General features: G+C 48.3%; 1 protein-coding gene across 13 annotated transcripts in view; it reads right to left on the bottom strand.

Annotated features, from left to right (window-relative positions):
* Positions 1 to 9,444, bottom strand: part of SFMBT1 (Scm like with four mbt domains 1) — a 126,117-nt gene extending 116,673 nt beyond the window's left edge. For 4 of the 13 annotated variants that reach the window (XR_007404162.1, XR_007404161.1, XM_025456159.3 and 1 more), the window contains exon 1: positions 8,146 to 8,310. The gene's annotated coding sequence lies outside the window, so the exon portion shown is untranslated. The other 9 variants (XM_049097845.1, XM_025456157.3, XM_025456155.3 and 6 more) reach the window with 9 other exon arrangements.
* Positions 9,445 to 13,239: the final 3,795 nt, after the last annotated feature.

Genomic DNA, 13,239 nt, shown 5'->3' with positions numbered 1-13,239 from the left:
AAGAGAGAGACGTAAACAGTGAAACAAGGGAGGGTCGAAAAGGTCACAGAAGGCAAAAAGAAAAGGGTCTTCCTCAAGGCAGGACCCTGTGGGGCCACCCACACCCAGGGCCACCTCAGCAGGTGACTCTGAATTTGGGATAGCCTGTGTCCGGGAACAGAGAGAGCATAGGCTAAGACTGGTTGCGGGTGGTGCTCTACAAAGCAGAGGCTGCAGAAGGGCTAGGAAGCAAGTGAAAGACTGGACAATGGGTCCAGGTCTGAAGGGGCTGGAACTCTGAGAGAAAAAGGAGATCACAATGAGCTGCAACATCAGCCACGGGTATGGAAGCCCCTTGAGGAGACTATAGAAGAATACCACACCAGAACCTAAGATTTCACTAGCAGGGGTGTTCTGGAAAGAGCTCCTTTTAGGTAAGTTGATAGGAAGCCAAAATCAGTGTAAAGGGTTGGGCCAATGCCTTACGGCCCTGGGTCTGGCAGCAGAAGTCATGCAACGCCCCCTCTCACTCATTGCAGAGAAGGGACACCCACTCTAAAAGGGAAGGCCAGAAGAGCCTGCCCAGCCCCTCCATTCCCTTGTTGCAACTACTATTGGCAATAAAGGCCTGGCAACAGTCATTTAAAGCTGCTTTCAGTTCACCCTGGAGCCTCTATCTGCCCTTAAGGAAAACAGGGCTCCAATAACATCTAGAAGAAGCTCTGTTTCCCAATTTGTGTAAAATGTTACTTGTATTGGGGCTCCTGGGTGGCTCAGCCACTTAAGCATCTGCCTTCCTCTCAGGTCATGATCCCAGGGTCTTGGGATAGAGCCCCAGTCTCTGGATCCATGCTCAGCGGGGAGGCTGCTCCTCCCTTTCCCTCTGCCCTGCACCAGCTGTGTGTGCTCACTTGGGCATGTGCTCTCACTCTCTCCCTCTCCCTCCCAAATAAATAAAAAAATCTTAAAAACAAAAGTTACCTGTGTTAATAATAATATAAACTATGCATATTTTAAATGCAAATAGAACTAATGATTGAGGACTGGGAAACTGGCTTTTAAAAGGAAACAAAATGGGGGTGCCTGACTGGGTCAATCAGTAGAGCATGCAACTCTTGATCTTCTGGTCATGAGTTCGTCAAGACACACAGTGGGTGTGGAGCCTACTTAAAAAAATTTGAGGGATCCCTGGGTGGCGCAGCGGTTTGACGCCTGCCTTTGGCCCAGGGCGCGATCCTGGAGACCCGGGATCGAATCCCACGTCGGGCTCCCAGTGCATGGAGCCTGCTTCTCCCTCTGCCTGTGTCTCTGCCTCTCTCTCTCTCACTGTGTGCCTATCATAAAAAAAAAAAAAAAAAAAAAAAAAAATTTGGGGTGGACACCTGAGTGGCTCAGTGGTCGGGCATCTGCTTTTGACCCAGGGCATGATCCCAGGATCTGGGATCAAGTCCTACATCAGGCTCCTTGTGGGGAGCCTGCTCCTTCCTCTGCCTGTGTCTCTGCCTCTCTCTGTCTCTCTCTCATGAATAAATAAAAATCTTTAAAAAAAATTTTTAAGGGAAATAAAATGAGGGGGTAGCCCGGGTGGCGCAGCGGTTTAGCGCCGCCTGCAGCCCAGGGCGTGATCCTGGAGACCCTGGATCGAGTCCCACGTCAGGCTCTCTGCATGGAGCCTGCTTCTCCCTCTGCCTGTGTCTCTGCCTCTCTCTGTCTCTATGAATAAATAAATAAAATCTTTAAAAAAAAAAGGGGGGGGGGAACAAAATGAAAATAATAAACATCAATTACATTAAGAGTTTAAAGGGCTTAGATAAATAAGTGATCATAACAACAACTATAAAACATCCAGTTTTTCCAAATTTCTAGCTTTAGTTACTAGACCACCAACCCTTGCCCATTTTGCTCAAAAAATAAATAAGTAAAACTAATCAAAAGGAAACCAGGTGTTCCTGGAAAGAACACCTGCTAATTTTTTTAGAAAGAAAAGTATGGGGGCACAGGGCTGGCTCAGTCAGTAGAGCATGCAACTCTGATCTCAAGGGTGTGAGTTCAAGCCCCTCACTGGGGAGGAGGGAAGGAGGGAGGGAGAAAAGAAAAAGAAAAAGAAAGAAAAAGAGAAAAGAAAGGAAAAGAAGTCTCGTCTAATAGTTTACTTAGAAACTCCAATGCTTATTTTAAAAATTAACAAACTGACTCATATATAAACTGGACTTTTCACAGTACTTAACTGACAATTTAGGAGAATCAGTGATACACAAGAGGGAAAGAATGGAATAAAAGAGGTGCCTCACTAGTGTCCTTGGGACAGTATTTACCAAAGAAACTGACACTTTCAGAAAAATCTTACTAACAACTAAACCACTCTGATTTAAAAACTGAGAAGTTAAGGCACAGACACACAAAAAAATCAGGCTTCCTAACATTGTCAATTTTTCAAGGATTTCAAGAAAGTCAAAAGCAGCCTCGTCTAGAGGGTAGTGATGGGAATGGTGATCAAGAGGTGCCCCAAAATACCTGTTCTCTCCAGTAACAGTATTCAGAAAACTCACCCCCATGTCTACTATACTAATATATGCATTAAAAAATAAAGAGTTAAAACAATAATGAAAGCAAAAACGTATGTACACCTCTTTAGCCATTCTGAGAATGCTAACTACTTGACTCCTAATCCTTAGCTTTGTCAGACCTGCTTTCCCTCTGTGACTGGATATCTGCATTACACAAATGCAAAGTGAAAGTAATAGAATAAATTTAAAATATAAAGCTTTAATTATGCAGTATCATTATTATGTAGGTTATTGAGCCTCTTTAAATACTAAGTTTTCCATTAATACAGAAATAAGATGTTAAATATGGCAAAACCTCAACTAACCGGAACAGCTGGCGAATGAGTCACTGACTAATCTTGCCTCTCAGATAGCTAAAGGCTTATGTACAACTTTGAACACACAAATTTTTTTGGTTAACTGTTCTGGATAAATGCTTTGAACCAGACGAACATGGCGAACATCAGCGATTATACACAAAGATGTGAAACCTTATGACACACAAGGCTCTCTGTCCCTACCCAAAAGAGATCCCAGACTGGAGCAACCCTTGCTTTTTACTTTCCCGTCTTCCACCAGTTGTCACATTCTGCCTCCAGCTCTCTTACGTTCGTTCCAATAACCAAGTGTGTCAGGACTGTGTCTAAGGAAAAGGCACCTGGTTGTCACAGCTTCACTGGCAACCCACAGAGTTCTTCCAAAGGAGATAAACCAGTCCTCCTGTACAGGGTTCTGTGACCCCTACTTTACCTGCTGTCAAAATCTTTTTAAAAATGTATTTCCTGAAAAGGAAATTCTGATGCACATGCTATGCTATGGCTGAGCCTTGAGGACATTATGCTGAAACAAGCCACTCACAAGAAGACAAATACAGTATGATTCCACATACATGGGGCAGCCAGAGTTGTCAAAGTCGTAAGACAGAAAGTACAATGGTGTCTGCCAGGGGCTGGCAGGAAGAGGGAAATGGGGAGTTACTCTCAGTGGGCTCCGAATTTCAGTTTGGGAAGATCAAAATGTTCTGGCAATAGATAGTAGTGACAATTGCACAACACTGTGAATGTATTTAATGCCCCTGAATTGTACATTTTAAAATGGGAAATTTTATGTTATGTATATTCCTCACTGTTTACCATGTTCTAGACAGGTGACATGCTAGGTGATTCTGTTTTGTCACCATCTCATCACTCCAAGAACATTATGTATTTTGACACAGTAAAAATGAGCCAAACGTATCTTAAAATTATGATCCCAAATTACTATATACTATTTTTTAACACCAAGAAAGCATGTTTTACAGAAAATGACCCATATGAAAAACACTAGCAAAAACTCCAAGACCAGAAAGCACTCTACCTGGGCAGCAAATTAATGTGAAAAGAGTGAAACACTAGCAGCAACTCACAGGTAGCCTTACGACCCAGTAGATATTACATGGCAGCCACCTCAAATATCTTTTAAAAACTATTAAGGGTAAATAATAATAATAATAATAATAATAGCAACAATTTGGAATTCAAATCAAAATACTTGTTAGGGGCACCTGGTTAGGGGCTCAGTGGTTGAGCATCTGCCTTTGCCTCAGACCATGATCCCAGAGTCCTGGAATCGAGTTATGCCTCTGGCTCCCCACAGGAGCCTTCTTCTCCCTCTGCCTATGTTTCTGCCTCTCTCTGTGTGTCTCTCATGAATAAATTAAATCTTTTTTTAAAAAATCAAAATACTTGTTGGTTAACACTTCAAATTGATTGTCAGCAGGAAAAACTCTTGAGGCATTTTAATAATTGCTAAATTTCTCCACTCATCTCATGTTGTCATTCCAAATATATGACTGTCATGCACTTCCAACTGCAGACAAACGACCTCTCATCTAAGACCCTCTCCAAACGTTGTCTCTGACCAGAACCAACTTTCCCAAACAGATACTCTCAACTGCCCTATCGACCCCAAATGAGTTTAACAACTAACCTTCCTCCAAATTAAGCAAATGTCAAAAAGGAACCTGCATGCAGCACTGTAACCTATTAGAAACGCCACCTCATAGCCTCTACCTGCACAGTCAAATGCTTGACTCTGAAATTACCAACTATCAAACCACAAAGTTTGAAACTTAGTACCTTTTAGCACAACATACAGTCTACATGTTTGCTTCGTAATTATGTCCTTGAGTGATCATCTAAAGATTAAGAGACCCGAATACAGTCAAAAACATCCACTTGAATAAGAGACTAGAAATTAATTATATACAAATCTTCAGGTGCCTCTGAGTTAAAGGCAAAGGTTTACAGTCAAACTTGTTAAAACTTCTGCAGTGAAGTCATAGTTTTTCTATTAATACTTCTTTGTTTTTATCCTCTCTCCCACTTTTGTAAAATTTTAAGATGAACTTGCAACAACCTGATCACATACTTTTAATTTTAAATCATTTTCCAATAGTGCTAGTACCACTTGAAAAAAGTCACGTCGAAATCCTGCTCCCTCAAGTCTAATGGTTCAAAATCTCCCTAGTAACAAAATCCTTAGGGACTTTCATCCAATTTAGCAACTATGTATAAAAAGAAATATTTATTTCAATTACAAAACATCCCAGTTAGATAATAAAAATTACTAAAACTACCCTGTAATAATAAAATTATACCATTTACTGATTATATGTTTTTTTATTCTCATTTAAATCATTCCAAAATATTGGTTAACAGCCAAATAATTCCAGACAGTAAAGTTTTAGGAAATTATTAGAAAATTTTTAATATAAAAGTATTTGGCGGGAATCCCTGGGTGGCTCAGTGGTTTAGCACCGCCTTCAGCCCAGGGCATGATCCTGGAGTCCGGGAATCGAATTCCACGTGAGGGTCCCTGCATGGAGCCTGCTTCTCCCTCTGCCTGTGTCTCTGCCTCTCTCTATCATAAATAAATAAATAAAATCTTTTAAAAATATATATTTTGAAAAAAAAAATATATATATATATATATTTTGCATTCAAAATACCTGCTAAGATAATGGTCTATTTTCTGCTTTGTAGTCGTTTTTTAAACATTAACATGAAGTTTTAACAAAAAGGTCAATGAAGTTTAGATAGTTCACCTGTTCTATAGACTTCAGAGTCAAATGATAATGTGCATCCACACCCCCATTCTGTAGCTAAGCCCAGTCTAGTGACCACTGAGAAAGCAAAAGTACTCTACCGAAGCAGCAAGGTTATGGATAGGAAAAGCATTTTTAAAGAGAAAAATCAAAATTTTCAAAGAAACAAATATCAAAAGAAGAAATGCCTTTTTATAGGTATCTTGCTTCTCATTTTGTACCTTTAGTTGCATCTCTCAAAATTCAATAAATTTTAAGTTAAATATCTGATACCACAAAAACTAAGAAACCTAAAAAGATGCGCGCGCACACACACACACACACACACACCACACAAAACCAGTGGATCAATCATCGCTAAGTGATGGATTACTGTCTTAGCAAACGATGCTGTGAATCTTGGGAGTACAGTAACCAAATCCAGCTTAATTGTTGGCTAGTCAACTGACTGGCTTAGTCATAGAAAACAGAATTATTCAGCAGAATCCATTTCACAAAGGAAAATCTTTGAACTTTGTGGACTATGCCCCCATAAATCCCTACCACGGGCCTTAGACAGTTCCTAACTTTACATCACAGACGTCCTTGCAGTAAAAACACAGGCCAGTGTGAAGAATTACCAAGAATTCACTTACAATTTCTAACTCCTTTAGGAGCAGAAACCAGAAAATGTACAGGAATACATTAAAAGGTATTTGGGGAGAATAAGCAAATCGCTCCAAGTACTTCCTTTCAGTAGTGAATATTAAAAAAAAAAAATCTTTTTAGAGGGCTAATATAAAAAGGTATCCTAATCAGGTTGAAATAAAAAAAATTAATCGCACCTGACATAATTTTTAGTTACCTTTTGTTTTTGCTTTCATCACTAGAGCTTTAATGACTTGATAAACCAGGCGAATATCCTGCATATATAAATCAAGTTAATTGCTGTCATTTAAATGGTTGTTAAAGCTTTATGCCCACATTCTTTAATTCACTGAACTTTAAAAAATCAATTTTCATTCAATTTTCTCAGCAAATTCTAGGCTTTAAGGAACTGATTCATCTACTAAAACCCTAAACACTGACTTGTTGGGAAAGTTCATGATCCATCCTTCCAAATCTACTATCTGGAAATACACCAGTATTCCAATAATGGGAAGTAACACATCAATACTAGGCCCGTGACCACAAGGATGCCCAACAACCACAGATCCAAACCTGCAAAGCCCTGCAAAGTCTCAGCTGGGTAAGTGGCCTTCTGGCTAAGAAGTCTTAGAATTCCAGGTAGTAAAAACCGTTATAAAAGCATTTAGGGTCATGGCAAAAATGACCATAACCCCAGGTTTACACACCTGTTGTCCCTCAGCTTACTACTGCCCTTCACCCTCAAAAGGGTCCTGTTGTGAAGCAAAAGTCACCCTGGGGAGGGGAGAGGCGTTTACTGAACAAGAGAAATGTAAAGGGAGCCCTTTGGGAGGCTGAAAATGCTGTATCTTGGTCTGAGTGTGGTTATTGGGCCATATAAGTCATTTAAGGTCTTATTGTAAATCAGACCTCAAATACAAAATATATACATAATTTTTAAAACACACTGAAATACATTCATAAATGCCTTTGTTCAAATAAGTGACATAAATACTAGACGTAGCAAATAAGATTTTTCCAAATGTATTTTAATAAAGACGTATATTTATTGTGAACACTTTTATGTAGAACCTGTCAAAATAGACTGCGGTGTTTTTGTTTTTTTTAATCTCTCATTTTAAAAAGTTGCCAAATTGAGATCTGAAAGCCTGCAGAAAGATCATCTACTACTCACTCTCTGATTTTGCAAATAAGGAAAACCAAATCTTTAAGGCTAAGAACCCTATGGAGATAAGGCAGCTAGTCAATGACAACAGTAGCAACAGAAGGGTTTCCTGATCTTGAGCCACTCCCGTTTCCACCAGGCCGTTACTTTTGTGACACTGTAAACAAATATGAACTCTGGATCTACCTAAGGCAGAGAAGGATTCAACACACTCCTCAAACTACCAGGCCAACGGCCCCCAAAGCGTACACACAAAGACACGCTCATTTTCCTCTTCTCAGGACAGCTGGCAAATGATCAATTACATTTTCAGGCAGGCATTTGTCCTGCGATTCAGTCGGGTGTGACATCTCTCAAATGTGCTTCCAAGGAGGAAAAGGTATACTGCAGGGAGGGGCAAAAATGCATCTCAGTTCCTTTCAAATCCCTTGGATGGTTACTTGGTTCTCAAAACTATGTCACTAAGTTAAGACTCGTGGAGACATCGCTTGGGGCCGTTCACCAGCAGCAGGGCTTAGAGTGACCCGCTGGGAATAAGCCCCCAACACACACACACACACACACACACACACACACACGCGCGCGCGCGCGTGCGCTAAATAAAAAACCTGGTCTCTGGCCGGGGTGTCCTAGCCAACTCTCTGCGCGGAACAGGACTTGCGAGCGGGTGGACCCGTGCCTCGCGGCTTAGGTCCAGACCCCGGGGAACGGCTAGCTGACATCTCGCTGGAAACTTAACATACATCCTTTCCGCGGGAATTTATTTCTGGTTCTCACAAGGCGTTTCTGCTCCCCGGCAGAGCAGGCCTTGCTTCTCGGCGCTCTCTGCTCGCGCTCTCCGCAGCCTCCTCTTCGCGGCTTGAACCGAGACTTGGGAACAGAAATCGAAACGGTCACGGCCCTCCGGGGCGCGCGGCTCGGGGCGCGCGGGTCCGGCCGGGGTCGGGCGAGCCCACGGCCCGCGGGCGCGCCGCTCCGGGGAGGCCCCAAGCCACCGGTTGCGGCGGCCGCTCCCCGCTCCCCGCTGCCCGCTGCCCGCTCCCCGCTCCCCGCTCCGCCCGCGGCGCAGAGGCCACCTCGGGCCTCCGAAGTTCGCACCGCGGCGCGGGCAGCGCGCGCCCCCCCCACCGCGGCCCGCGGCCCCGGAACCCCGGCCCCCGGGCCCCCGGCCCCGCTGCGGGTTCGCGCCCGGGCCCCGGAGCGAGCCCGGGGGGCGGGTCCGCGGGGGCTCGGCGGGCGGGAGCGCGGGGAGGGGCGCGCGGCGGGGAACTTGGGCGCCTCCGGCACCGCCGCCCCGCCACTTCCCTTTCACGCCCGCGGGGCCGCCGCGCACCGCGCCGCCGCCGCCCGCCGCCCGGGGCCGCTCTCCGCCGCGCCGAGGCGCCCAGGCGCGCTCCTGCAGCCCGGCCGGCCGGTGCGCGGGGCCGGGGCCGGGGCCGGGGCCGGGGCCGGGGCCGGGGCCGCGGCCGCGGGGGCGCGCGAGGCCGCGCGCGGGCGCCGCGCTCCCCCCGCCCCGCCCCCGCCCCAACGTGCCGCCGCCGCCGCCGCCCGTTGGCGCCTCCGCCCGCGCGCCCGCCGCCCGCCGCCCGCCGGCCCCGGCCCCGGCCGCTCTCCGCTCGCAAAGTTGCGCGGCCCGCCTCGGAGGGAAGGGGACGGGCGGGGAGGGGAGGGGCGCCGCGCCGCCCCCCGCCGCCGCCCCCCGCCGCCCGCCGCCGCCCGCCGCCGCCGCCGCCCCTCCAGGCCGCCGCGCGCGGGAAGGCCCAGCTGGCCGCCCCGCTTTTTTACCTGCCGGGAGTTTTCGCGCGCGCCCTCGCTCGACCGCTGGCTTTTCCCCCTTCTCGCGCTCCTTTTCTTTCTTTCTTTCCTTCTTTTCGCTTCCCCGCGCGGGCGCTTTCTCCGCTCGCGCCGCCCGCGCCCGCCCGCGCGCGCCCTCCTTCCTGCTGGGCTCGCGGAGCGGGCGGCCGGCAGCTCTCCCCGCCCCCCTCCACCCGCGCTCCGGCGGAGGCGGCGGCGGCGGCGGCGGCGGCGGCGCTCCGCGCTCCGACTCATTCCAATATGGCACGGGCGCACCGCGCATGCGCCCGCGCCCCCCCACCCGCGCTCTCCCGGCAGCCCGCGCCCCTCGCGCCGCGCGTGTGCCCCCGGCCCGCCGGCCGCCCCCCCGGCCCGCCAGCCGCCCCCCCGCGCCCGCCCCCGCGCCCCGAGCCCCAACTGCCGCCGAGCCCCCGAGGCCGTGGCGCAGGGCACGCGGCGGCGCCTGCGGGGCCCCCGACGGCGCGGACGGGCCCGGCCAGGGAGACGCGCGCGCCCCGCGGCCCCAGCGCCCACCGGTCCGCCCCCCGTTCCCCGAGGCTCGGGGCGGCCGCGCCGCTGCCGTCCGCACGTGACCGCCCCGGGCAAGGCGGCATGAGCGGGGGAACGGGCGGCGCGGAGCCCCGGCCTCCGCGGGAGGCGCCCGCAGATGCGAGTGCGCCCGCCGCCCGGGGCCGCAGCGAGGGGGCGCAAGACGGCGGCCGGGCCGGGCCGGGCCGGGCGGGGCGGGGGCGCCGGGGGCCCGAGGCGGCTGCGGGCGCTCTGGGTTTTCGGAGCCCGGCCCCGCCCCCGCGAGGTCCGCGGGACGCCCGCCCGCCCCTCGGGATGGGAGACCCCGCGAGGGCCCGGCGCTCCCGGCCCCCGGCGCCGATGGCTCCCGCCTTTCGCGAGGGAGGCGAGGTCCGAGGTGCCAGCGCGGGCTCAGCGGCTCCCCAGCGACCTCGGCGACCTCGGCACCACCGCGCGGGGGAACACGACCCGCTCTCCGGCCGAACTTGCCCCGAGTTACGCTGCTGGCCGAATTTGAATCCAGATTTTTTTTTTTTTTTTTTTTTTTGGCCACCACTTAAAGACAACGTGACAACCAGAGAAAAGAAAAAATGTACAAAGTATCCATAACCACTGCGGAAGCCGTAAAACCTCCCACCTATATACGTGTCTTTACATAGTTGCAACCAACCACACAGTTTTCTTTTGTGTTTGCTACTATGCTATCCCTTCGCGTTTTCTTCCCTTCGCTTGATCCATTCTGAAGATGTGCGGGTATCCTCGTGCGTTTATTTATTCAGTCTCGTGATAGGGTATGTTTGGGTTCTTCACCATCGTCTGCTAATATGTCCTTTAATTCTGCACTCAGGGCAAATTCCTGGCAGTTGAGTTACCAGGCGGAAGGCAGAGGGGTCTTGCTCCGCGGTGCGGGAGGACCTGCCCTAAAGCTCTGCCTGGCTCATGCTGCTGCCTCCCAGGAACGATTGTAGAGAGGTGTGAGACACATCTCTAAGCAGAGGGAACCATCTTTTTTCCCCTCCTACTTTACTAGTGTCTGTGAGTAGTTTGAGGTTACTTTAACCTCTCTTAGATGACTTTAAAAATGAGTGTTTTTCCATCATTTACTGTCTATTCCCCTTTCTGCGAATGGTTGTTGATATCCATTCACCTGCTGGGGACTTGAAGCTCCTCTGACTTTGAATAAGTATTTTTCTGTATCATCTGTATTATTCCTGTGTCATCAATGATGCAGATATTTCCCAGTCTGTTGGTCTTTTTTGTCTTATTTTAATGTTCAATCTGTCATTCTAGTCCTTTGTGATTTTATCGCTCGAATGCTGACAAAACGAGCTTTCTTCGACCCATCTGATGGTCTATTTTCTGCTGCTTTTCTTTTCTTTTTTTTTTTTTTTTTTTAAGATCTTATTTATTTATTCATGAGAGACAGAGGGGGAGAGAGGCAGAGACACAGGCAGAGGGAGAAACAGGCTCCATGCAGGAAGCCCAGTGTGGGACTCAATCCCGAGACTCTGGGATCACTCCCTGAGCCAAAGGCAGACACTCAACTGCTGAACCACCCAGGTGTCCCTTCTGCTAATTTTCTGCAATTTCACTTTACACTTAATTCTTTGATGATTATCCATCCCAAGTTTATTTTCCTGTGTGGAATAAAATATGGATTTAACTCACCACCAGCATCACCAGTTTTTATTTCTTATGCAATCATCATTTATTAAATAATTTTTCCCCTGCTTTTTTTTAGTAAGATCTATTTTTACAGTAGGCTTTTGATTCCGGTCGATCTGTTTCTCCAATTCTTTTCACTGACCTCAGTTGGAGCAGATACCATACAGATCCAAATATTGGTTCTTTAGAATAGGTTCTAACATCTAACAGGGCTATCTTGCCTTTCACAGAGCTTCCTGTTATTCAGAATATCACTTGGTAACCACACCAGTTTCCTGTGACCATACATATTCTAGTAAACATACAGGGAGTAAGAATGCTGGCTTTGAAGATGGGAGCATCCAGGTCCAATTCTTACCACCCCCATTACCTTAGCAAGTTACTTGTTCCGTCTAGGCCTAGGGAATATATAAAATGGGGGTAAGAGTAACACCTGCCTCACAAGCTCAATGCTAGACACATAGTAAATGCTCAGTAAATGTCACCTGTTGTTACCGATATTTTTAGTTCAGGAAAAATGTTTTTGCACAGAATTGCATTAAACCTATGAATTACTTTAAATAGATCAAATACTCCATAATATGTCATTTTCCCCAACTGGGACATGTGCTATCTTTCAATTTATTCAAATATTTTAAAACTCAGAAACCAGATTCCTTGTTGACACCAACCTCCCTCTACTTCATGACCCCTGAGGAGGAGGAAGAGTGGAGATTTAAAGGAATCTTCATGGGGGCGGGGCGGGGGAGGGGATTTAAAAACCTGCCATTTGAGAGTCTGCCTTGTGCCTGGCTGGTGTAGGTGTGGGTGTGGATACACACACAAGAAATCTCCTTTAACCCTTGTACCATCCCTCAAGGTAGATCGTGATGTTCCCTTGTGGCCAAAGAGCAAACTGGGAAAGTTCCAGGCCGCTCTTAGGGAGAGGCAGAGCTAGGCCACAAACTGGGTATGCCAGTTCCTGCTGCTTGGAAATTCAGGTGAGAGTCATGCCCCCAGAAGAGCACAGAGAAAACTGACTTCTGGCCATGGCACACTCCTGCCTCAAAGCCTCCCAGGGCCTTCTACCCACCACAGAGCCTTTGCACACACTGTTCCCAATGCCTGGTACATTTGCCCTCCCACACCTACCTTCACATGCCTGGTACCTTCACATTGTTCCAGTATCTGTATAACAAGGTAGTCCCCTCAGAGAAGAATGTCCCTACCTATCCCACATAAACAGATTCTCTCTCTCTCTCTCTTTCTCTCAACCTCCCCCCTTCCTTTCCTCCCTCCTAATTGTTTCTTCATAATTAGCATTTATAATTTAATCTGTGTCTGTCTTTTGTTTGGGTTGTCACCTTATCTAATCCCACAGAAAGCTATCAGGCCCCCTGAGGGCAGAGATGAAGCTAGCCCACTGCCAGGCAGTGGGTGGAGGAGAGGGTGTCTCCTGGTCAGCTGGCGGCATCTAAGACAGGAGCTTGGCTCACCATGAGGCACCTTGGCCGTTCCCAACGCTGTCTCTATTTCCTACCAGTTCTGTGGGGTAGAGGTTATACTCCCTATCCTCGCTGACCAAGGGGTGAGTGTTTAACCATCCCGTATGAACGCCCTATCCCTGTGGGTAGGCCTGCTCGCTGCAGTGGTATATCCGCCCAGTACCTCGTTCTGGATGAGAACAGGAGGACCAGGCCCAGACCTTAGGAACCAGTAGAGCCCTCAGCCAGGGCTAGGGGCTGTTTTCAACCCCAGAAAAACTTAATTAAGTTCTGAAGCCTGCCAGGCCCTGCTGTCAGCAATCAGCAGTCCTCCATTGCTACTGGGCAGCCAGCTCCCTTTAATCAGCCCAAGTGAGACAAGTCACA

The sequence above is a fragment of the Canis lupus genome, chromosome 20 (assembly GCF_003254725.2).
Source record: "Canis lupus dingo isolate Sandy chromosome 20, ASM325472v2, whole genome shotgun sequence".
Classification (NCBI taxonomy): Eukaryota; Metazoa; Chordata; class Mammalia; order Carnivora; family Canidae; genus Canis; species Canis lupus.
The sequence above is the reverse complement of the archived record's forward strand: the minus strand, read 5'-3'. Positions and strand labels throughout refer to the sequence as shown.